The following is a 26295-nucleotide window of genomic DNA, read 5'->3' as shown; positions in this document are numbered from 1 at the left end:
GCTCTGTCTCCAATCCAATTCAAATGGATTCATAAATATCTATCAAAGATTGAATGTATATAAAGTATTAGTCTATGTACAGCATACTTTTCTCATTATTAACTTTAAGTAAACTGTTCTCTATTTTCTTATTTAGACAACTGGAAGGCCATAACATCACCCCCTTAGTAAAGTTCAATTGTGATTATAAGTGCACAGTCCTAAGAGTGATACACTGAGGAATATTTCAGTGGCAGAAGAATGTAACTTAGATAATCTCCTTCTTAGAAGAGTCTAGAAATTGTTATGGCTTCCACCCATTCCCTTAAACATCCACAAATAACTTTGAGACCTTGCCACATAATTAATCTTATCGGCTCTGCAAGATGCTGCTCTTGGAATGATATTTATATGGGCCATAATTATCTTACATATTTTTGGTTCTAGAGCAATTAAAATACTGGAGATAGTGGGAAGGAATCTAACACTCTCATGAATACAAAGTTGGGTAAAAGTGAGCTGAGATAGCAGAGAACGTTTTCTGAGACTTGTGAGTATACATGGTCTCATTATCGATTCCTCTTCGCATCATTCTCTCACCTTGACTGTCTTTGTCTTCCTATTTCTTATTTCTGCAGTCCTCTGATCCTCATGTCAATCAGTTGCTCACTTCACACATTCTGATTATTTGGCTCCCACTTCCATCTGACCAGCCTCTGTTAACCATCTGCTGCCGTGGAATAAATACTGATTTCTGTCTTTACCTGATGAAAGCTTAAAGCTGCAGGTACTTTAATATTTCACACGTGCTCTCTTTCGCAAGTACCCTTCTTCAACATCCCAAATGATCAGTCATTTCTGATATAGGTAATAAATGTGTCAACACTCTTTTTAAAGTGTTACATTTTCATTGCACTCACTATGGTCAGAAGTAATACCTCAATATCTGATATTGAAATTGCTGATTTCAAAAGCCTCCATTCCTCTATCCACACATATGGGGGAATGAAGATAATTGCTACACGTATGCTGATCTTGTCCTTAGAGCTTTTCACACATCAGGAACAAGGCCACTTTTTCCTTATTAGTGCAGCAAGCACCTGTCCACACATTGTGATTTTTAAAGAGTGTGAAAAGATCTTGTTGCTTCTCCAACAATCTCTTCCCGTGCCCATAATTCCTCTAATTGGGCAAAGCCTTTTGTAAGAGAATGAATAAATGGCTGATATGAGATCATTTCCTAAGAAAAGGATTTAAAATTTGAGAAGAACTAGAAAACACAAAGACACTCAGCAACATGAACCTGAAGAAGAGGGGGGATATAAATGAGATGTTTCATAGAAAGGAAATCTTAATTCGAAAGAAGAAATTTGAGAACAGTAAGAAAATGATATGCTCTTCCATTTGTGGTGGCTTTTTTTTTTGCTTACCCAGTGTTGTTTTATGCCTCAACACCCTGAACACTGACTCCACTGCCAAAAGCACTCCTTAAATATAATTTAAATAAAATATCAAAGAAATTATACCCAATGATTGATTTATTGATAGAGTGCTCCTCTTTGGCTATACTTGGAATTTTTTTTTTTACTTGAGTTGACCTAAAGCATATTTTAGTATTCTTCCAATGCCTAGGACATGTGAAGTGTTTCAGAATATGTACATGGGCACTTATAAGGGACAAGTGAATAGCATTATTCCAAATGTCCTCAAATTGGAATGAGTTATCAAATTCCATGTTAAATTTCTCATTACATTAAGCTTTTATTTAGCAAAAATGTGTATCAAATCATTCAGGTTACTACAAAAATCCACTTAAAAAATTTAGTTTTATGTGATAAAATAAATATAAATCTGTATAAATGTAAATCTGTATTTACCTAACATTAATTAACTGAAAGTTAATAGATTGTTCTTACTAAACATCAATTGATATAAATACACATTCAGAATTATATCAACAGCATTGTCAGTTATAAATTTAGAAAATCAATCTCAGGGGAAGCTGGTGATTCATAAAGGTGGAATAAATTGTTAGAAAGATGGTAAATGAGTTTTAGCACCAAATGACTAGAGTACTGAGAGATCTACTTTACCAAATGGACAACAAAATAAGCAGTAGAAGTCTGATGAGAGCTAAGGTAAATTCAGAAGACACACTATTTGAGACAAAAAGAGTATTATATCCAGACAGAAAATATAACATTTTAATAATAAATAAGTTATATGTATTTATTGTCTCTTGACAGTAGACAATTTGCCAAATTGTTTACAGGGTTCTAGAGCCAGAACTCTGAGTTGCACTTGAAAATTTTCCTATGCAGGATCGTATTTAGGAGCAATCTTAGAGTATTAAAACTGAAATTTTACTGTCCCCTAAAAGGTATATTATATATTCCTTTTACATATATGTATATGTATCTGGCAATATCAGTGACTATTTTTATATTTCAATGATTGTTTCAACTGCCAAATGTGCAAACACACTTTAAACATTATCTAAGGCAACACTTTGCTTTGTACCTTATCAGGATAAAGTAGTAACTTTTAGAAAATCTTTTTAACTATTAAAAAAAGGAACATATTAAGTAGAGGCTCAAGTGAGTTACTTTTTAATCAATCCTTCTTGATTTATATGTCTTATTAATCTAGTTCAACTCAAATAACCACTTATTGAGGGTAGGGTCAATGAGAAACACTATGGAAGGTAAAGTGTTCTTGCATTTATTTTGAAACATGAAGGGCAAGAAAATTGTAGATGTTGAGAGTAAAAACTGAACAGGGCTGAGGGACTGAGAGTTCGAGAACGACTAATGTAGAAATATTTAGTTCACTGTCCCTTGAGGTCTCCCTGCATTCTGTTCACACCTTTAAAATTAGCCTGGTAATAAACCATCCCTAAATTATCCTAATGTATTTGTCATCTCTTTCCACTTGGGACTAATACAATTACCCAAACAGAAACATGTTTAGGTGGCTGTTCTTCAGTGCCTTAAGCATTCTCTATTTCAGTACCACAATACCATGCCATTTAAAAAAATGTCTCCTTAGGTCAAAGAGCCCCTAGTCAGATCAGAAATCATCTTCATATAGAGAAGAAAAATATAGCACGTATTTAGGAATAAGAATAATAATATATTATAAATTATTGTAAAAAGTTACATATTGCAAAAATATTTCAGTAAAGTATCCAAGTAAATGTATAGCAGGTTATACTAGGGCTTTAAAAACTATCAGTGCTTGTTAGTTTGGACATAATTTTACTAAAAGCAAATGAAATAAGTTGCTTAAGCTCATATCTTGAAGACAGAACAGTCAAAAATGATGAAAATTTACTAATCTGGCTTCATTTTAATAAAATTGAAAATATCAATGACATATACATTGCTACATAATAAATTTTTAGGGAGCATTGTACTTTGATGTTGATTTATTTTCACTGTGGAAAAACAAAAAATGTACTTTGTTTCTGAAAGAATCTTTACTTAAATATGTATAGTCAAAAAAAACCTGAATCACTTTATAGATGATGTATTTTAAAATAATGAAGATAATTAGCTATATAATGGAAGAAGTTCGACAAGAACTCTATTTTCCTATTAGTTTTGTTTTTCTATGTGATGTAACTCTTCTTATGATAGTGCCATTTCTAAATGCTATCTAATTGAACATGCTGACATTTATGAAAAATGCTTATGTTAGTTTTTACTTGCAATGAACTTTCTTTGCATTAGAGTTTAATAAAAGACAGCAGATTAGTTGGACAAGTGACTGGTGTTAAAATGTAACTCTAATAAACACATTTATTGTCTTTTAAATGGACTGTTGCCAGAAATAGTGTACAAATGTGCCTCTCTTTATGAATACTCTTAACAGTTTTTACAAGTACTTCTGTAGTTTACTGAGCTATCTCACTTTACAAGAAAATACAGTGATCTTTTTTTTTCTCCCTACAGTTTGCAGAGACAACCTGTTTATCTTGGCATCTGACTCACTGCTTCCACTACCCAGATCTTGCATTTTCAGTGTAATCTTCTACCTCACCACCTAAAAATAAGAGAGATATTTATTCAACATATAATATGATTTTCACTTTTCCATCTTTACTTATCTTCTTTCTTCTGTCTGAAATACATTTTGCTGACTTCTTTGATACTCAAAGTAAAATCTTCCTTCAAGCAATATTCAATATTATTCAATATTCAATATTCAATATTCAATTATTCAATATTCAATATTCAAGTGAATATCAATATTCAATATTCCTTCAATTCAATATTACTTCCACTAAGTATACCTTCTGATCATCTCAGTCGAGTAATTTTTTTCTATTATCTGTTCGTATAGTTCTTATGTTGTAATATTTACATGCACTGATCTTTTATTTATTTGTACACTTAATAAGTGTGTACCTGACTTAATCTTCACACTGAAGATGTGAAGGAGATCAGAAAGATGAAACGAATTCCATGTACTCAAATGAGAATGGGTAGAGGATTAAGACAAAAATGTAAATTGGGATAAGTGTTGGCACTCAAGTGTGAAGCTGAAGCACATAACTTAAATTCAGTAAACAAATTTGTCTTTGTTTTGAACTATCACAGTATTTTTAAACTAAAGATTAGGAAAGAAGACCATTTCATATGGTGGACCATTTTGTACTTCACATGTTGCTCCCCATAATAGTTGGACCATAGTTGTCATTCAAAACCAGAATGCTAGATTTAATATGTGGAAAAACATTGTTTACAAAGCAATTCACTGGAAAGGGTTACTGAATCAATTATTTAAAAATTTAACGAATCTGAATATTTATTACTGAACAATTTAATTGCTATATTTCTCCAACAATAAGAACACATTTCTAAACAAACCAAAAATTAGTTTGAGATTCTTATATGAATATTCTCTCACTCCTTCTATCAGAATCTATTGTAATCACCCCTTCTTTTCACTAGAATAAAATGTTTTCAGGCTATTCATCAAAAATACCACAGCATCACATTAATTACACTTGGCAAACATAAAACATAAGTCAGTTATAAGTATTAATTTTTTTCCCAAACATCACTATGAACTAGTATAATATTGTGCAGGTTTTACAGATTGTATTTAAGATCTATTTTTCAAACACTCAATATGTGCATCTGGATCACTGCACCCAATATTGCATCACAAATATTGAAGCACAACTCAGTAGCTATGTTCCAGATATATCCCACTGACATTTTCTATAATGCAAAAAGGGTGACATCTGCTTCCCTTCGTATTCATTTTCATAAGAACATCCCACTTCTCTTTTTTTTTATATAAACCATCAATACATATTCTAAAATAAGATACAGCCTTCGGATGTAAACCCAAGAGTTCACAGACTGAAAGATCTGCTTCCACACCTGTATGTTTTTGGCAGAAAAATGCTTCATTTGGATAGAGAAAAAGATAGAGTGGGAGCCAGGAACAGTCATATAATGTGCTTTGGCAGCTTTTCTACACCACCGTATTTTTATTTTTAATCTCTATGGATAATTCACAGAGAAAAAAATCTCCTAATGTGTTGCTGAAATATGTATTATATTGACAGCCAAAATGAAAACTCACTGTTTTCTTAAATATTTAAAAAGATAAAACTAAGATGTTATGGCATGTTAAAGTATGAAGAAAGAAACATATATTGCAAATTAATATTAAAATATTTTTCCCATGCTCTTCAGCTGTAATAAGTACCAGATCTCACAAACATAAACCGTAATGACTAACAAGTTGTGCTGAATAGATTTCAGAGAGAGTGAAAGAAAAAAGTACGATTGTATGTACTTCAGCAGATTTCAAACTCTCCTTGATGTTTGTTTGTTATTTCCACCTCATTTTTTATATAGTGTTTCAACCAATATTTGTGTTATGTAACCCAGATGTTAAAAAAAGTATTAAAATATGTTGCTTCTACTTTCCTCCCTTTCGTTCTCTTCCCTTCCTCCTTCTTCCTTTCTTTCATTTGTTTGAGCATTTCATGAGTATTTTCTATGTACTATACCCATGCTAAGTGAAGGGTTTCAAGGCAGAATACAACTTATAATTAAGTGTAGGAAATTGACACTATTAAAGTAGATTTTTTAAAAGATGTATTCAAGTAGAATTAAGATGACTGTACTCATCCAGCTTAATGGATTAACACTCATGCTATCCTGGCCACTGCAGCCTCCATATTAAATAGTGTTCCAGGTTCACTAGTGGCATGTCTTTTTTTTAATCTAAGGACAGATGGATTTGGTCATAATTTCACAGTCTTTTTCTTTCACAATATGTTTCCTTTTCCTTATTTGTTTGTTTGTTTTTGGTTTTTTTTTGGGGGGGGGGACAGAGTCTCACCCTGTTGCCGTGGCTGGAGAGCAGGGATGCAATCTAGGCTCACTGCAACCTCCGCCTCCCAGGCTCAAGCGATTCTCCTGCCTCAGCCTCCAGACTAGCTGGAACTACAATCACATGCTACCAAACCAGGCTAATTTTTATATTTTTGGTAAAGATGGGGTTTCATCATGTTGCCCAGGCTGATCTCCAACCCCTGAGCTCAGGTGATCTGCCCACCTCAGCCTCCCAAAGTGCTGAGATGAGCCCTGTGTCTGAGCCACGGTGTCTGACCACAGAATGTTTATTTTAACCTTTTTTTGTTTTATGTAATATACAAAAGTTATGCATTTTTTTTCTAATCACCGAATGTAGGGTACACCTGCCAAAGTCATGCATTTTTGTCAAGATTTTGAGAACGTCCATCTCCATCACAAACTTCTCCAGTGATTTCTGGCCGTCTGTAACAGCTCACCAGAAACCAAGAGCAAACAAATTATTGAGTTGATTGGTTGGAAACTCCAGAAACAATATTCCAAAATTACACTCATTTGCTTTATATGACTAATTGCTGCTGCTTCCCCTCTTTCTTTAGATAATCCTTCCCCATAAGCCACCGCACCTAGCACTTTTCACATATATGGTTTGAGCTATCATATTCATGGAAAATACTAATAAAAATATTTCCAATGGGAAGAAAGTTTCAAAAGAGTTGGGATTTGAAGGATTGGATACATTGCACCCTTGTTTTATTTTGTTTTGTTTTGCTTTGCTTTGTTTTTATTATTATTATTATTTTTATTATACATTAAGTTTGGGTGTACACGTGCAGAATGTGCAGTTTTGTTACATAGGTATGCAGGTGCCAGGCTGGTTTGCTGCACCCATCAACCCGTCATCTACATTAGGTATTTCTCCTAATGTTACCCCTCCCCTAGCCCCCCACCCCCCAACAGGCCCTGGTGTGTGATGTTCCCCTCCCTATGCCCACGTGTTCTCATTGTTCAACTCCCACTTACGAGTGAGAACATGTGGTGTTTGGTTTTCTGTTCTTTTGATAGTTTGCTGAGATTGCTGGTTTCCAGCTTCACCCATGTCCCTGCAAAGGACATGAACTCATCTTTTTTTATGGCTGTGTAATATTCCATGGTGTATATGTGCCACATTTTCTTTATCCAGTCTATCATTGATGGGCATTTGGGTTGGTTCCAAGTCTTTGCTATTGTGAACAGCATAGAACAACCCTTCTTAATTTTCTTTTCTCCTTCCTTCCTTCCTTTTCCTTCCTTCCTTCCTTTGTTTTCTTTCTTTCTTTCTTTCTTTGTTTCTTTCTTTCTTTCGTTTCTCTTTCTTTCTTTCTTTCTTTCTTTCTTTCTTTCTTTCCTTCCTTCCTTCCTTCTTTCTTTCAACAGAGCCTTACACTGTCTCCCAGGCTGGAATGCAGTAGTGTGATCTTGGCTCACTGCAACCTCAGCCTCCCAGGTTCAAGCGATTCATTTTTGTATTTTTGGTAGAGATAAGTTTTCATCATGTTGACCAGGCTGGTCTCTAACTCCTGACCTCAAATGACCTACCCACTTCAGCCTCCCAATGTGCTCAGATTACAGGTGTGAGCCACCGTGCCCAGCCCACATCCTTCTTAAATTCTGCACCAAATAAAAAAACAATGGCATCAACTGAAGAAGAAAGGAAAGTCACCTTCATTCCTGATGGAGCTACTGGAGAACATACATACCTCAATGTGAGAGGCTCCACATGGAAGCCCATAGGTGTAGAACTTGACCAGTTCTTCAGAGGAAGTGTTGGACTCTTCAGAAAAGATGCATCTATCCAGATGTCCAACTCACACTAATTCAACTGTTAAGTGAAAGTGGATGTAAATAGGGATTTTTTTTTCTATAATGGTGAAATTTTCTCTACCTGCTTGAGAAATCCAAACCAATGGCTAGCATTTGTAAAGGAATTAACACACTTCACCTCAAATCAGAGGAGTAAGACAGGTTGGCAAAAGACCAAAGGAAATCCCCTCTAATGAAAACCTGAAAAATTGAAAAACATTACCCTACCAAAACCTCCAGAAGAAACAACACACATTTCTTTCAGAAAGCACCCTAGATTAAATACCATGTCTTTTATGGTACTATGTTGGTTACCCCCATAAACTCAATGAACTCTTCTAAACTTCTTTCAGCTGACTTGTTCTCCATCTTCATTTTAATATCACAAGAGACCTGGAGGCCATGATTACAGAGGAAATAATTCAAATATTAAATACTGATTATAGTATATAGTAATGCACAGTATCATACATGTTATATGTCAAATGCAAACAGAAGGAGAAATTTTCTACTAGGTAGTAGACCTTACTTTCTGACTGGCTACATAGCAGCAATTGAGACAATATGAATACATAATGAATAAGTAATATTAAGAAAAATAGAGGGTTTTTAAAAAATCTTTTTAAATGGTGAGGACAAATTAGCCTACTTCAAAGCCAGTATTTTCCCCAAAGCACAGGGCTTTCCCCCACAACTAGATCAATGTTAACCCTATCTTTGACAGAAAGAAGGAGAGAATCACATATACAACAGTTTTATTATTGCCATGATTATGCAGTTGCAAAAAGACTATTAATAGGAGTAACATCAGCTATAGCAGCATGTATTGCTAATTACAATAGAAATAGCCTTATATTATAATGATTAAACAAAGATAGGAGTCAGAACCACAAAACTCTCCAAAATATAAAGCTCTAGATATTAATAATTCAGATTTATAAAAGATAATATAAATCTGAATTTATATTATAAATTAAATAATATATTTTTATATTTATATTATGGAAGATAAAGATAATGGAATATTTTTCCAAATGATTAAGAACCAGAGAAACTAAGATTCTGAACTTCATCGAGGCCTTCATTGTTAACTTTTATTAATAAAATATTGATGGTAAAATAAGAACCACACTTGTATAAAACATATATAATGAACTCTAAATATCAAGGCTAACATTTTGGCATATATTCAAACATAGATACACAGGGTTCTTTTGTTTTGTTTTGTTTTTTCCCCCAGTTTATACTGAAGGCCTAGTAAACATACAAAGAGTAGAACTGAATCTAGGCAGGCGAATTTGACCATTCAGGGCACCCTCTTGTTATAGGTTGCATTGTGTTCTCAAAATTTGTATGTTGAAGCTTTAACCCCAACTACCTCAGAATGTGACTGTTTTGGAGATAGGGCTTCCAAAAAGATAAAAATTAATTAAAATGAGCCCCCTGAGTGCTCTACTCCATTCTAACTGGTGTCTTTTAAGAAGATATTGGGATACATGAGGAGATACCAGATAAGCTCTTGCGCAAAAGAAAGACCATGTGAGAACACAAGGAAATGTCAGTCCTCCATAAGCCAAGGAGAGAGGGCTCAGAAGAAACAAAACCCACCAACACCTTACTTTTGGACTTCCAGCCTGCAAAACTATGAGAAAAAAATTTCTGCTTTAAACTACCCTGTCTGTGGTATTTTGTTACGGCAGCCATAGCAAATGAATACACTATACTTTATTCTTTAGAAACTACGCATTGTTTAAAACTGCCTGAAAAGTTGATTTCACATTATTAGGAGCTTGGCTTCAAAATTACTAGATGTATAAATGTTGTCATAAGCAAACAGAAATCACATAGGTGCTAAGGATATTTATCACAAAGAACAGCCTTCCTAGTTACAAATTGTAATGCTTTATAATTCGTTTCTCATTGGTTCCTGGCGTCTTGAACAAAGAATTGGACAAAAAAAAAAAAAAAAAGAAGAATTGGACAAAACGCACAAACAAACCAAGGAAAGAAAAAGCAGGTATTTATTGAAAAACGAAAGTACACTCCACAGTGCTGGAACAGGCCCAAGAATGGGGACTTAAGAGCCCTGATTACAAACAAATTTTCTGGGGTTTCAATACTCTAGAGGTTTCCCATTGGTTACTTACTGTATGCTCTAGGTAAATGAAGAGAATAAAATGAAGTTATGGAATCATTTACTAGGAATGCACCCTATGTAAATGGAGAGGATGTTAATTGGCTTGTGTGGTCTATGTAAATGGAGAGGATGAATGTGAAATTACAAAGTGTAAATGGTGTAAATGGAGAGGATGAAATGAAGTTATAAAGCCATTCACATTCCTGTCATTGCTAAAGTGATTTCATTTGATTTAGTTCTAGGAAGTCAGCGTGGGTCGGCCTTATGTTCCCTGCCTCCAGGCCTATTTCCTCTCTCATCTTGATCATGGGTATCCATAGGTGAAATAGTAACCAAATTTAGGTTTGTTATGGAATTGATAAACTAATTTTAAAAATTTTGTAAAAATTTTGTTCTCACTTAATGACCAGTATGAGTAGAACCTCATATTTCTTATTAAAGCAATAACTTTTTATTAAGATAATAGAGGCATCAAAAACTTAATTAATGAACTGATATTTGAAATTACTCCACGAAGTAGGTATTAAGCTATTTTTTCTGTGGCTCTATTTTAATATATGCATTGTATTAGTCTGTTCTCACATTGCTAAAAAGAAAACCTGAGATTGAGTAATTTATAAAGAAAAGAGGTTTAATTGGCTCACGGTTCCACAGGCTGTAAAGGAAGCATGATGCTGACATCTGCTTGGCTTCTCGGGAGGCCTCAGGAAACTTACAATCATGCTGGAAGGCAAAAGGGGAGCAGCACCTCATAAGGCCAGAGAAGGAGCAAGAGAGAGATGGGGGAGCTGCTACCCACTTTTAAACAACCAGATCTCATGAGAACTCACTCACTATCACAATGATTGTACCAACTGGGATGATGTTAAACAATTTATGAGAAACCACCATCATAAACTAATCACCTCCCACCAGGCCCCACCTCCGACATAGAGGATTACAATTCCACATGAGATCTGGGTGGGGACACAGATCCACAGCATGTCATGCATTTAATATTGTAGTATGATATTCACATACTGATACTTAATATGTTTTCACTGCAGATTCTATGTATCGTATTTGTCAGTGTTTACAATTCACTTAAACTTTTCTTCGGCTACTTAAATTTTCTTAACACAAACCTAACTCTGTATCATCAAGAAGAACCCAGTAATTTCAAGTCTTCTCTCTATTCATTAGAAGATTGAGTATGGTGTATTTTCCACTGTAGCTTAAGTTATCATTGTGGAGTCTCATAATTGTGTTACATTCCTATTTATTAAATATACCTAAATTGTGAATATGTTATGCAATCCAACATAAATTGGCACTGCACATACACAAATTTATAATCATTTAAACTGAAATACAAGTTAAAATTAACTAATTTTTGGATAATATAGAACATTAGAAAGAGAAAAAAATTAATTTCAGGTTCTCACCACAAAGACAATATTATATTGGAATCTTTGATTAGACCAAGAGTATTTTATTTTACATGATCGCACTGCATTGACACTTTTGTAAATTGTTTTTTTCCTCAGATTTTTCTTATTGGTATTTTTTTCATATACTGTATTTGAGCTAAGTTCAAATTGGTATATTTAAGTGCTCACATTAAAAATCAAATATTTGGCTACAGTTATGGCAAAGATAGTGAACCGAGGAATGTTGAAAAGATACTAGGAGAGGCAACCATATAGGCTAGAACCCATTCATAGATATACATTTATTCTTTTTCAACAAGGTTTTTGAGCAATTAAAACTATTAAGCAGTGATGTTAATTTCATGATTAAAGAGGAGACATGGGAAGGGGTGCGTATGGCACATACTATTTTATTGGGGTTGAGTCTGTTTCTCTTTATTCTCCTTGGAGAACTGTTCACATTCAGTTGGTGAATAGTGGCCTCTGTTTACTGATACCCTCAACCTGCTCTGTCAAAAGAGTCAGAATTGCTTATTCTCCAATGTCTTCACTGTAGTCTGTGTAAATTCTCAACATATTCTCAGGAGAGGCAGTGAGAGCAGTGTGTGGTTCTCAAATGTTCAGTAACATAGAGGGCTTTTTATATTACTTATAATATAAGTGTCACAGGCGCATCTTACATTCTGCTGGTTCAAGGTCACCTTGTTTTTACCAGGGAATTTATACCCATAGTCTATAAGAATACATTTTGTCATTGTTGTTGTTGTTTTGTTTTGTTTAAGACAGAGTCTCGCTCTGTCACCAGGCTGAAGTGCAGTTGCATGATCTCGGCTCACTGCAACCTCTGCCTCCTGGGTTCAAGTGACTCTCCTGCCTCAGTATGCCGAGTAGCTGGGACTACCGGCACACACCACCACCTCCAGCTAATTTTTGTATTTTTAGTAGAGACGGGGTTTCACCATGTTGTCCAGGATGATCTCGATCTCTTGACATCATGATCCGGACTTCTCAGCCTCCCAAAGTGCTGGGATTACAGGAGTCAGCCACCACACCAGGCCAGAATACTTTTTTTTTAAAGAATATTTGTAAACAATTGGTCAATTGTACATAAATTATGTTTTATTCAGTTACAACATTGAGGCAGTTCATATTCTGAGCAGGTAGCAGGTACTTATTTTTGAGTGAGCTAAACTAACAATTGGGTGATTAGCTTTTCTTACAAACTGCCTTTTTTTCCTACTCAATGAATCACAGTAAACAAGTCAGGGTAAGATCCTTTAAAATACTTATAACTTACCTATACTGCAGCTGTATTATTAAATAACATTACCTTTGATCATATGCATACATAAATATGTCATTGTGATATATGTATACCTGTGCACAGATATTTAAACACACACACATACTTCATCTTTGTCTATGAAAAGAAAAATAATTTCAGATATTTTAACAAAAAGATATTCAATACAGGGAATTATGTGCTTGCAGAACCCTTAGCAGCACAGGAGGGATAAAAGACATGGAGTCACTTTTGGCCCTGGTGAAGTCAGGAGCACTGAGATCTCAGTAGGTAGATATCAAGTTTCTGTTGCATGAGCACCAAAGCAGAGTGACAGGATCACAACTATAAACTGCTATCCATCCCAATTGTGAGGTCTTCTCTTGGCTCTATCTGCTACTGCCATAGAAGGATAATAAATCTTCTTCCTTTCTACTTTCAAACTTTCACCCTCATTACTCTCAACTAGTGTACTCTAAACCAGAATTCTCCTGGCAGAGGATTCTTGGAAATGTAGGTGCCAGTGTTCTAAAAGAGTTTAAAAGGCTATTTGGCCTGTGTTCTGTATATTTTAAAGGAACTATGTAACTCAGCTGCAGGTGGTGACTCACAACTATAATCCTAGCACTTTGGGAGGCTGAGGTGGGTGGATTACTTGAGGACAAGAGTTCAAGACCAGCCTAGTCAACATGGTATAATGCCATCTCTACTAAAAATACAAAAAATTAGCCAGGAGTGGTGGTATAGTAGTCCCAGCTACTCTAGAGGCTGAGGCACGAGAATTGCTTAAGCCCAGGAGGCAGATGTTGCAGTGAACGAAGATTGCGCCACTGCATTCCAGCCTGGGCAACAAAGCAAGACTCTGTCTCAATAAATAAATAAGCTATGTGATATGGTTTGGCTGTGTCCCCACCCAAATCTCATCTTGAATTGTAACTCCTACAATACCCATGTGTTGTGGGAGGAACCTGGTGAGAGGTAATTTAATCATGGGGGGCAGGTCTTTCCCATGCTGTTCTTGTGACAGTGAATAAGTCTCATGAGATCTGATGGTTTTAAAAATGGGAGTTTCTCTGCACAAGCTCTCTCTCTTTGCCCGCCACCATCCACATAAGATGTGACTCGCTCCTCCTTGCCTTCCACCATGATTCTGTGGCCTCCCCAGCCATGTAGAACTGTATGTTCATTAAACCTATTGCTTTTGTAAATTGCCCAGTCTCAGGTATGTCTTTTTCAGCAGGGTAAAAACAGACTAATACACTATGTAACCCAATATTCAAATAAATAATACAGACATCTACAACAGTAGCAATTTTTAGTGTTATTTTCCTATAAAACAGGAATTTGATTTTGGCAGAGATGAGAGAAGAAATGTTGAAGATGCAGCAACTAGAAGTAGTCAGAGAAGGGCATTTTCAAATTTATTTATAAAGTTTGGACATGTGTGGAAAGAATAGAGATATCAACCCCACCTCCCTTTTTTTGTTGTTTTGTTTTGTTTTATTACAATAGCTTTAGGGGTACAAATGGTTCTTGTTTACATGGATGAATTATATACTAAAACCAAATTTTAAAATATAGCCAGCTCATTATGTGAATTGAGTTTTATAACAGAATATAGAGAATGAGATATAGGCATATTGAATAAATGAGAAACTGAAATTAACCAAGTCTCTAAAACCACCTAGCTCCTAAAATTCATTTTACAAAATCTATCATTAATATGTCCTATCCTGGAAAATAAAGATGGTATTAAAAAGACTTTAATAGATAATTTTTATATCTCAAAAACCCTAATCTTTCCCTGTGGTGGATATGTTTCCTATAATCTTAACTAAAATATTCTCATGAGGTCTGAGTGGAAAAATAATCTCTACAATGAGTTTTCTTGCTCTGGTTATAAGAAACTATTTAAAGGAAAAAACAGTAAGTTGTTCATTCTTCTTATTTGTTTTTTTGGGTTTTTTTTGAGACAGAGTCTCACTCTTTCACCCACGCTGGAGTGCAGTGACAGGGTCTTGGCTCACTGCAGCCCCTGCCTCCTGGGCACTAGTGATTGCCCCTCCTCAACCTCCGGGTTAGCTGGGACCACAGGCATGTACCACCACACCTGCCTGACTAATTTTTGTGTTTTTAGTAGAGACAGGGTTTTGCCATGTTGCCCAAGCTGGTCTCAAGCTCCTAAGTCCAAGCAATCCACCCTCCTCAACCTCCCAATGTGCTGGGATTGTAGATGTGAGCCACCACACCCAGCCTGTTCCCTTTTATTTAAACTTAAAAATACGTACTAAGTAATTATTATTTGTTCAACACTATTTTATACACTAGAAGTTTAAATCCAAAAGGATGCTTCAAGGAGACTGGATTGTAATTATTGTCTATATGTTTGTCAAGTAGAAGCTAAAAAGAGGGGTTAATTAAAAAATTAAGGCACTGTTTCAGTCTTAAAATTTGGACGATTCAAATTTCTGTTAGGATCACACTATTCCTTTCTTTAGAAGCCCAGGAAATGATTGATCTTCTAGTTTTCTCCCCAAAACCCCTGAAACAAAAATAGTCTTTTTTTCTAAAATCATCTTGGGAAGCAGTGTGGAGAGAAGAGTCAAATTAGCCCTACTGATGGAATGATGGAGAGGCCCACCTCTGCCATTAAGCTAAGAAGGAGGGGTCAAAGCTGTGTTCCAAGGCCAGATCTGAAACATCTGCCTTCTCCTGTAGCAGAGTGCAGGACATTTGACATGAACTACTAGCAACAAAAATGTCATAGAAAGAATGACTCCCAATCAGAAAAGAAGATTCCGTACCAGAAATGTTTCCGTGTGGTCAAACACAACAGGTGTCCCCTATACAGACATGCAGCAATCAGGTATAAGAGAGAAGCATGTTATTAAATTGTTTTAAGGGTTTATTACCAAGGCTTAAGTCTTGTCCAAATCCTTCATGATGTGCAAAACAACCAGAAATTTTTAAGGACAGGATTCACATGATCTGATGTGTGTTTTAAAAATAAAACTTTAGAGCTAAGTGTAAAATAAAATGGAGTTGAGGAAAAGGGACCATTTAGTAGGTTGATCCAGTATTTTTGATAGTAGGTGATGGTGACTTGGAGTACAGTAGGAGCAAAAAAAAAAAAAAAAAAATGGAGAGAACTGAGCAAGTTTAATGGGAATTTAGTGGGCAGAAATGATAGAACTTGGAGGACAAACAAGATAAAGGAAAAACTAATTCATTCAGGCTGGGCACAGTGGCTCATGCCTATAATCCCAGCACTTTGAGAGGCTGGGGCCGGTGGATCACACAGTCAGGAGATCGAGACCATCTTTGCTAACATGGTGAAACCCCGTCTCTACTAAAAATACAAAAAATTAGCCAGGCATGGTGGCACACGCCTGTAGTCCCAGCTACTCAGGAGGCTGAGGCAGAAGAATCACTTGAACCCAGGAGGCGGAAGTTGCAGTGAGCCGAGATCACGTCACTGCACTCCAGCCTGGGCGACAGAATGACACTCTGTCTCAAAAAAAAAAAACAAAAACCAAAACCGAATTCATTCAATTAATACATATTTATTGAATTATTGCAATATTACTGGGCTTGGTGCTGCAACAGTGAATACAACAAAAATCCCTGGAATCATAGATTATGTATTCTATGGAAAGGTAATTCTCATTCTTCAGCTACTGATCCTTGGATTCAATCTAACATTAATCATAAACTTATATTTCAAGACAACTGACAAATCGGTCACAAGCTTGATTCATCATCAGTGAAAGTTTCTAGTCCCCCGAATATTTAAAAAAAATAAATAAATAAGAGATGCAGCCCCTGAAGGAAAATGTCCCAAGTTGTTTTTGTTTGTTTATTTGTTTGTTTTTACATGGAGATAGTAGATCAAAGGACTCCTACTGAGAACAGAGTTCTAGTCAGCCAAACTGAATGGCTGCTTCAGAACTGTCAAATCTTCCAGGACAAGAATCTTTGCTATCCTTGCCCAGAAAGACCACTGTGATTCTTTCTTCCTGTACCCTAGTCTAAATGGAAGCTTTTATTGCTGTTCTTCTGCACCATTGTGTTTTGAATGTGTGAAAGTTTGTAAAATTTATCATTTCTCCACAGATTACTGGACTGTGATGAGCTCCATCTGGATTTGAATGAAAGGAATGCTAATCATCCTGGATGTGGATCCAGGCAAGGCAGTGTGCTGTCTTCCTCTGGGAACAGGATGAGTGAGGTTTCCAATTGTGTATAGATAGTTGCATTATGTTAGAGGAGAATATATTTTAAATGTTATGTGTAGGAAGAAAGGCTTTGGGCATCCATAGGAATGGTGGAACATAGCTAATATATTATGCTTTTACCAAAAGAGAGTTCCTACTCCTACTAAATTACACTCTTTTTTTTTCTTTAGAAATTATCTCTTGCCTATTCTCTGTCCATGTGATTTGTGTGGGATTGATGCCAAGTCCAGGTTCCAGGCATGAGAAAATGATCTGAACCTGGCCAGTAAGAGCACGTTCTTCCCAGCCACATTGACTGTTTCATGCATAGTCATCAAAAGGAAAGCATAGATAAAAGAGGGAAAGGGAAGATTCTTGATTACATTGTTTGAACTCACAGAAATAGTAATGCTAAATCATCTCTAACACAAGCATTTTCAATAAGTATAAGGGCTGTGTCTGTCTTGATTACTATATTATTCACATGTAATAGGAAAGTACCTAGAAGATAACAGGAAGATAACTATTTGTTTAATTGAATTAAATCAAATTCAATTTAATATTTTAAGATTTTCCTGGACTGTGAAATATAATTTTGATGAAAGGAGAAAAGAGAAAATTGTATCACACAATGAAATGTGTGCTAAGTAGCCCTGAATTAATTGGTTTTCCTTTCATTGGACATTTCACCTTAAATCTTATAATTTCTTATCATTTTTATGGTCTCAGCTCGAATTTTAAGCCAAAGTACAAGAGGAAAGGCCTGTATCGCACAAGTCCACTTATTTCCTCACAGTATTCAGAAGACTTTATTTTCACCATATTAGAGTTTTTTTCTACATCTTAAGTATATTCTTTTATTCGATATATAGTTTATTAGTGAGATACGCTCCATTGGTTCCTCTTTATTTATAGGCAAAAAACTTGGTGAGTAGCTATTTCACAAAGGGAGAACAGGAAAATTAGAAGTTGGGGGTAGGAAGAGAAGGAGTTAAGTTTTGAATGTATTGGAATGAGGTATCACGGGATATCTGGGTGGAGGTATCTCTCACATACAGTCTGCAGTTGAAAATAAAGCTTTGTGTTGGAAATCACATTTCAGAGTTATCATGTTGTAGATGTTAAGTAGTTGTACACAGATCAGTACTAGAGCCCATTCAAGGTGAACATCTAGACTAAGAAGTGGAAAATGCAACTGGGACAAAAGAATATTTAAGGGTTACAGGCCGGGCGCAGTGGCTCATGCCTGTAATCCCAGCACTTTTGGATCCCGTGACAGGCGGATCACGAGGTCAAGAGATCAAGACCATCCTGGCCAACATGGTGAAACTCCGTCTCTACTAAAAATACAAAAATTAGCTGGGCGTGGTGGTGCACACTTGTAGTGCCAGTTACTTGAGAGGCTAAAGCAGAAGGATTGCTTGAACCCAGGAGGCGGAGGTTTCAGTAAGCCAAGATCATGCCACTGCACTCCAGCCTGGTGACAGAGTGACACTCCCTTTAAAAAAATGAATAAATAAATAAAAAGACTATTTAAGGGGTACAAAGAAGAGCACACAGAAAGGTAAACATAACAGCAGACAAGACAGAAAATATTTCATGAAGCACAATTAATGTGAACTGAACACAAGTTGAGTAAAATTCATTAACTCTTTTGTTCAATGAACATTTATTAAACCACTACTATGTGTCAGGTACTTTTCTCAATGTTGATGAAACAGGACTGTATGAAACTGGGCGGAAAAAGTCTCTCTTCTCCTAGACCTTATAGTTGCTCAGTCCCCTGCCTGCTATGCACTGGCATTACAAAGGAGCATAGACAAGGAGCCCATCAATGGAGCAAGAGGTGTTGTCCCATTTATGCAAAGAATATCCATCCCTAATTCGGCATATTGTAAGACTTTCCAGGAAGAATATGCTATCACCATATTGACCAGAGTCAAGAGGAGAGATTGATTGAAAATGCCCATTGGATTGAGTGCAGTAATCTTGGAGGACTCCCTGACATAAGGTAAAAAACTTGCAGAGGGGGTGGTGTGACTGTACTGGGTACCCATGGTAAGGGGATCACAGGAAAAATCATACTTGTTACCACACCAACTGACCTCAAATGTTGTAGGTGGAGGTGGCATCATGTTCAGAGCAGTCACAGGTAACAGCTGACAAATGGACCCAAACAGAGCTGAAGCACAAAATTTGGTCCTGAATGTGACTTTTCTTCCATATGAGTAACAGTAGCCCAAGACCAGCATTTCAACACCGGTCTAGTTATTCACTCTCATGCTATAATGGGAAAGGAACATAATCTTGGCCAGCAAAGTCAGTCTGGTCACCAGACTGTTCTTCTGAAACCAGGGACTGAGACAGCCACATGAGGGAGTCTCAGAGCATCTCAGGACATCTCGTAAATGCCACATGGGGAGTTAGTGGTTGCAAAGCTCTCCAAAAGAAAAAAAAAATGGGAACCATAACTTGTAAGATTCACAGTGGAAGTTCAGGACACACCGTTGCGATAGTACTGCCAGTGCCAACAAGATTTAAACCTTCAAGGAAGACATTTTTGGTTCCTGGGCAGTGAGCATATGGAGCTCTGACAAGATGGCACTGCTGGCCCTGGCTGGTCTCAGCCACCAAAAGGTGACTTACAAAAATTGAGAAAAGCCATCTAAAACACAGGGTACCCAGAGATACTATCCTAGGACAAAGGCCCTGCTTTCAGGGTCCTACCGTCATACAGCACCACACTGCCCAAATATACTGCTAGCCCTCAAATCCTTGTCTCAGGGTCAGCATCTAAAACAGGGTCATTTAAAATTAAGAAAGTCAATATTTAAATAACCAACATAAATGGTTGCTTATCGTGACTGAATTTGGTGCAAATCTCAGTTCCAGCGCATGATCTGAAGAAACAGATAAATGATTTAATTTTAAAAGCCTCAATTTCCTTCTCAAGAAAATGAGAGCAATTCCTCATAGACTGTTCTAAGGACTTAAAGAGATCGCTTGTGCTAAATTCCTCACACTGTTCCTGGAGCAAAAGCGTACTCATTAAAAAGCAAGTTTTAGTAATTAACATATTATTCACTGCAAATTTTCATGGTAAAATAAAGTAGATCTTGTCTATCCTTCAATTCTTTCATCAGAATGAGGGAAATATCTCCACATGAAAATATTAGTGAAACATCTTCACATGAAAATATTAAGATTTATTCATAGGAATGAATCTCTGTGTAGGAAACCAAATAACTTAAATGCTAAAAAGACTATATTTTAGATAAAATTGTCAACCCTCAGTCAAATAAATAAATCAAAACCCTAGATGCTTGAAAAAATTTGATTATTTACTAACACAATTTTGTAGTTAAAAAACTGACATATGTTCATGCTTACCAGTGCTATTTAAAAAAAAAGTGAGCTCAAATGTATCCTGGGGAATCAATACCTATCAACCTACCTGTAAAGGACACATTTTAGCCAAATTTCTTTCATGATTCGAAACTCCCACTGGTGCCAAAAGAACACCTGTGTTTTCATATCATCTTTTCCAGATGTGGAGCAGAGGAGAGAAAGGGGCTTGAGACTTAAAGTTGTCTGAGGTCAAAGATCAAAATATTGAATCAGAATTTTTATTACAATTAATCCACTAAAGGGATGACATAAATAAAAATGCTTATCATACCAACAGTCATAAGTTTTGTGATATGGTTTTTTCACTTACCTTGTTGTTATTTTTCTCCATTGTTCTTACCACTACTTGGCAAACCTTATTGCTGTTTATTGTCTGCCTTTCATGCTAGAATATAAGTTCCATCATATCAGATTCTTGCTCTATTCTATTCACTGCTGTATCCTCAGCATGTAGAATAATATCTGGCATATAATAGGTGCTTAATAAAAAATTTTTGGGTGAGTTATTTGGAAAAAGGCACACTCCAATAGCAGATATTTGAAAAGAAATCTTGAAAGAGTCAGGATTCAAGCTTAAGTTTACAGGAAGAATGTGATCTCACTAGGCTAACATAAAAGGATGTTTAAAGCAGAAAAATTTTGCAACATAATAAGTAGTTTGGCTTAATTTTGTATTTGCAGTTTGGTGATTTTTTTTCACTCCACTTTGCCTCCAATTTTCCCACATTAACTTGTCATTTAGTATTTACTTAGTGTTGTCTCACCTGTTTATTGCAGCATAGCAAAATTCCAGTGAGAATGGCTGACACTGATTGAATAAATGCTCTTTGGTCGTCTTGTTTTGTCTGTAGCATTAGGTATGGCTCATTGGTGGGATTAATGGAGAAGTTGAAAACAACTGCATAATATATGAATCCAACAAACTGCACCTGAAGTATCAGAATAACATTTCAAACGTGTTCATTAAAGTATTAGCACAAAGACCAGAACTCAAAACATAAATTGAATCTGCATTATTATGGACTTATGATACTTATGCAGCCAGAGTCCGCATTACATTAAAAATACGCAGAATGCTTATGGTGATTTCATAGCATCTATCTTAAGAGTTGTAATAGCTTCCTGCCTTAAGTTCTCTACTTCAAATTTTCCCTACTTCACTCAGATATACACATTGTTAGAAGATTAATTTTTCTGAAGCAAAGCTGATGTTTGATTACTCTTTTCACACATTTGTTCAACAAATATATAGACCAACTTTAATATGAAGACAATGCACTAGATACTGGGATACACATAGATATGGTCCTTGTCCTTACAGATTCCAAAAACTTTAGTGATTCTCTATTATCTAGAACAGCATTTTGCATGTATGTTCATATGAACTAGAGTAAATATGACCAATGTCAAGCAACGTGGAAAAATTTGGATGCAGTAAATAGGTTTTAAATGTACAATATATCTTTGGATTTTCAAAGGTAAATATAGTATTTAGTATATTCTGAATTTTTGATTCAATAATTTGTGTATATGTGTGCTTATGTGGAGAAGCTTTGGCTGTGGCAAAAAAAGTCACATTCTGCAGAAATGCTTCTTTATTTTGTATATCATGCAATTTCATAAATGTTCTTCTATATATGTATTTGCACAAAGAAATTTCAATAAACAATTGTTGAAGGGTAAAATATCTTATTGTCCAGTGAAAAATAGTGAAAAATTAGACATATTTTTAAAGATGGCATTGTGGAGATCTTCATGGAATAATTGCAAAACGCCTTACAAGAAATAATAAAGCACATTCTATTTATCATTCTAGGATTCATATTATTGACAAGTTTACCCTTAACCACCAGTATGTGAAACCTACAATATGAATTAACAACAAAAACGTTTTTAAAATTCTAAGAAAATATATATTCCTTAGTGTACCAAAGAAAAGACATCTTGTTCATTTACTTCTGTACAAGTAGTATTCAGTACTAATGCATGAATATCAATGTATTAAAAAGTACCTGCACTTTTTCTGTCCACAGCACAGAAAATAATTCAAAGATTAGAGTCCAATTTTGAAATTAAAATGTGGATAAAGAATAGACAATGATGGGCCGGGCGCAGTGGCTCACGCCTGTAATCCCAGCACTTGATGGGAGGCCGAGGTGGGTGGATCACGAGGTCAGGAGATCGAGACCATCCTGGCTAACACGGTGAAACCCCTGTCTCTATTCAAAATACAAAAAATTAGCCGGGCGTGGTGGCGGGCGCCTGTAGTCCCAGCTACTCAGGAGGCTGAGGCAGGAGAATGGCGTGAACCCGGGAGGCGGAGCTTGAAGTGAGCCGAGATCGGGCCACTGCACTCCAGGCTGGGCGACAGCAGGAGACTCCGTCTCAAAAATAAGAAGAAAAATAAAAAAAGAAAAAGAATAGACAATGATGGTATAGTGAAATTATTTATTATTTCACTTTCAAGGCAAGATCATTAGAGAAAGGCAATTTGCTATATGTAGGAATTATGTTTCATTAACAACCTGGAGCGGTGAGGGCTGAAATCACATTCTTAAATACATTAACAAAATTTTTATTGATTCTCCCAGAGACAGTGTTGTGTTTAGTTGTTATTAGTATTCAGCTTAAGGGCAAATTGCAATGAAAATTTTGTTGAGGTGAACTGAGATCTCAGCTATTTACCATGGCCAAAATGAAATTGATTACACACCTTTAACACTGCCTATACTAAAATAAGTGTTGTTTAGCATAAAACAAATGAGAGAAAATAATATATGTTAGAACATAAAATCATACTTTTGATGAGTTGAAAATTACATAACATTTAAATATGTATTTAACAATGTTCCTTATTAAGAAAACATTCAGGGCCAATGCTTTACCTCTATAATCCCAGGACTTTGGGAGGCCAAGGCAGGAGGATCACTTGAGGCCAGGAGTCTGAGGCCACCTGGGAAAAACTGCGAGGCCTCATCTCTACAAAACATGTTTAAAGTTAACAGGATGTAGTGGCACATGCCTGTAGTCCCAGTTACTCAGAAGATTCAGACAAGAAGATGGCTTGAGGCCAAGAAGTGGAGGCTGCAGTGAGCCACGATCGCGTCACAATACTCCATTCTGGGAAACAGCATGAGACTCGTCTCTAAAAAAAAAAAGAAGGAGAGAGAAAAAAAGAAAAAATTCTGTGTGAGACCAAGATAAATTCAATAATAATAAAAAAAAAATCTCCTAAACCTACCAGAATTCAAGAAGAAATTATCCTTACTAATTTGAGAAATGTAGACTGTGGAATTTCTCATTTATTATATTGGAAACCTTTTATCTCTGAGCAAAAAGTAACATCTTTAAAAACTGCTATTCAACAAACACATTCATTTAGAAATAGATAAAGTCAAAGATTCATAGAAAGTTAAGACTGATACTACTTGCTTATTAGAGAAAGGATTATTTTCACATATTCAATTTATATCTGTAATGACAAAATCATAAAAAGTTAAAGAACTACTTTTACTAGTTTACATCTAGAAGTGAAATAAAATAATAATAGCTGTGATCATTAAAATAATGATAATGATTATAATGATGATGATGAGATGATGACAAAAACATGTGACAGAATGATAGTATTTAATATTTGCTTGAAATGGGAAATTGCCCTTTAGCTTTTACTATTGGAAAAAAAGATATACACTGAAATAGCTTTATAAGCTTCATAATACCACTTATAATAGGAAGCATAAAAATTAGTACATACAATTTGCAGACTTAACATGTCTTGGTTCAAGTGAATCTGTTACTGGGGGTCCTGGTTACTCCAAAAAGGGAGCTCTTTTCCATCCAGTGTCACAAAGCCAATATGCAAAACACAAAGTGAGTGTCAAGCAGTGCAAATTTTATTCAATGGTTATAGAATGGGAGAAGTGGGAGTGCAGCTCACAAATCAACTTCTCAGCTCTTGAAAAGAGGGAATTTACAAATATAGGGCATATTTAATGATGGGGCTAGGCATTAAGAGGCAGGGGAGAAATATTCATGTTTTTCTTGAAAAGAGAGATTTTCTTAGAATTAAGGAACCACCTCTTTTCTGTCCTTTTTGGGTCTCTTCTAGTCATTGTCATGGTAATTGTCAACTGTCATTGTCATTTATCATGGAAAGTGAAATGAAGCTAGAGGTTCTTCAGAGGTCAAGCTGCCACTGTGGATTCTGCCAACTTCAGTGGATTTAGTCCTAGGAAGAAACTTACAGTCTCAGACATGCTGATTCTCAAAATGAAGCAGAGTTAAAGCTGAGTAGAAATTTGGCTGTCCCTTAGACACTGCCTTGGGCAACATAGGCAGGGTAGGCGTCCAGCTAAGTCGCTTAGGCATTATATGGATCCAGTTAAATCATGTAGGCGTTGTATTGAGCAACAAAAGTGGGGTAGGGTTTCAGCTAAGCCATGTAAGCACTACCACGGGTGACAAGCCCACAAGCCTGGCCTCAGCATTCCCATCAATATCATAACACAATGTAATTGCACACAGATATATAAAGATATACATTAATACATACATTTGAATTAAAGATAACTATTTAAAGACCTTTGCAAGTGCTTCATACTAGGATAGGTCCTTGAAAATTTTTCTTTAGGCCGGGTGCAGTGGCTCACGTCTGTAATCTCAGCACTTAGGGAGGCCAAGGCGGGCTTATCATGACGTCAGGAGTTTGAGACCAGCCTGACCAACATGGAGAAACCCTTCTCTACCAAAAAATGCAAAAATTAGCTGGGCGTGGCATCGGGTGCCTGTAATCCCAGATGCTCAGGAGGCTGAGGCAGGAGAATCCTTTAAACCCAGGAGGCAGAGGTTTCAGTGAGCCAAGATCATGCCACTGCACTCCAGCCTGGGTGACAGAGTGAGACTCTGTCTCAAAAAAAAAAAAAAAGAGAGAGAGAGAAAATATTTATTTAAGCTTAAGCTTTCCATGTATCAATGTCTTTATTGGATCATGATACTTAATATGTACAGAACTTGAAAAATACCACAAACTAATATGCTGAAAATGCCTGGAAGAATTGCTGACATACACATTTTTTCCCTTCTTTCCTTCTTTTCCCTTGGTTTCATTTTTTTGTCTTGTTCTCTTACTGCACATAATTTTTTTAAAAAAACATGGTTAATATGGATATTTGCCTGGTATCATCCATATTGTTTTCTGAGATTTTTCATAGAATTGGTTTCTCTTCCTGCTATTTGGCATTTGTCGCTGTTATTTCAATGTCCTATAAAAGTCTGTACAAAAATAACCTTTAAAAAATCCTTTCTTTAAAAAAAAATGGGTAAGCTAATTAGCCTGCTACGTTGATTGTTTAAAAACGAAAATGTATACAATGTTATTATAAGGCAATCTCAAAAAGTATCTTGCCTATGACTGAAGTTCTAGAACATGGTAATGCTGTCATCAGTACGCACAGTGACATGGCATATGCAAATGGCAGATGTAATACAATCAGATTTTGTGAAGAAAATAAATACTTCTTATGGACTGGGCACAGTGGCTCATGCCTGTAATCCCAGCACTTTGGGAAACAGGAGGATCACTTGAGACCAGCACAAGGCCAGCTTGCATGACATAGTGAGACCCACTCGCTACAGAAAAAAAAAAAAAAAAAATTACCTCGGTATGGTGGTGCATACCTATATT

The 26295-nt window shown here is 35.9% G+C and overlaps 1 long non-coding RNA gene across 1 annotated transcript; it reads right to left on the bottom strand.

Moving 5' to 3' along the window:
* Positions 1-21316: 21316 nt before the first annotated feature.
* Positions 21317-24448, bottom strand: LOC129058846 (uncharacterized). Its single transcript, XR_008524260.1, has 3 exons — positions 24367-24448; positions 23495-23754; positions 21317-21538 (listed from the first exon to the last, which is right to left on the bottom strand). It is a non-coding gene; the product is annotated as an uncharacterized LOC129058846 (long non-coding RNA).
* Between the last annotated feature and the right edge of the window lie 1847 nt (positions 24449-26295).

Source organism: Pongo abelii, chromosome 3 (genome assembly GCF_028885655.2).
Source record: "Pongo abelii isolate AG06213 chromosome 3, NHGRI_mPonAbe1-v2.0_pri, whole genome shotgun sequence".
NCBI lineage: Eukaryota > Metazoa > Chordata > Mammalia > Primates > Hominidae > Pongo > Pongo abelii.
The sequence above is the reverse complement of the archived record's forward strand: the minus strand, read 5'-3'. Positions and strand labels throughout refer to the sequence as shown.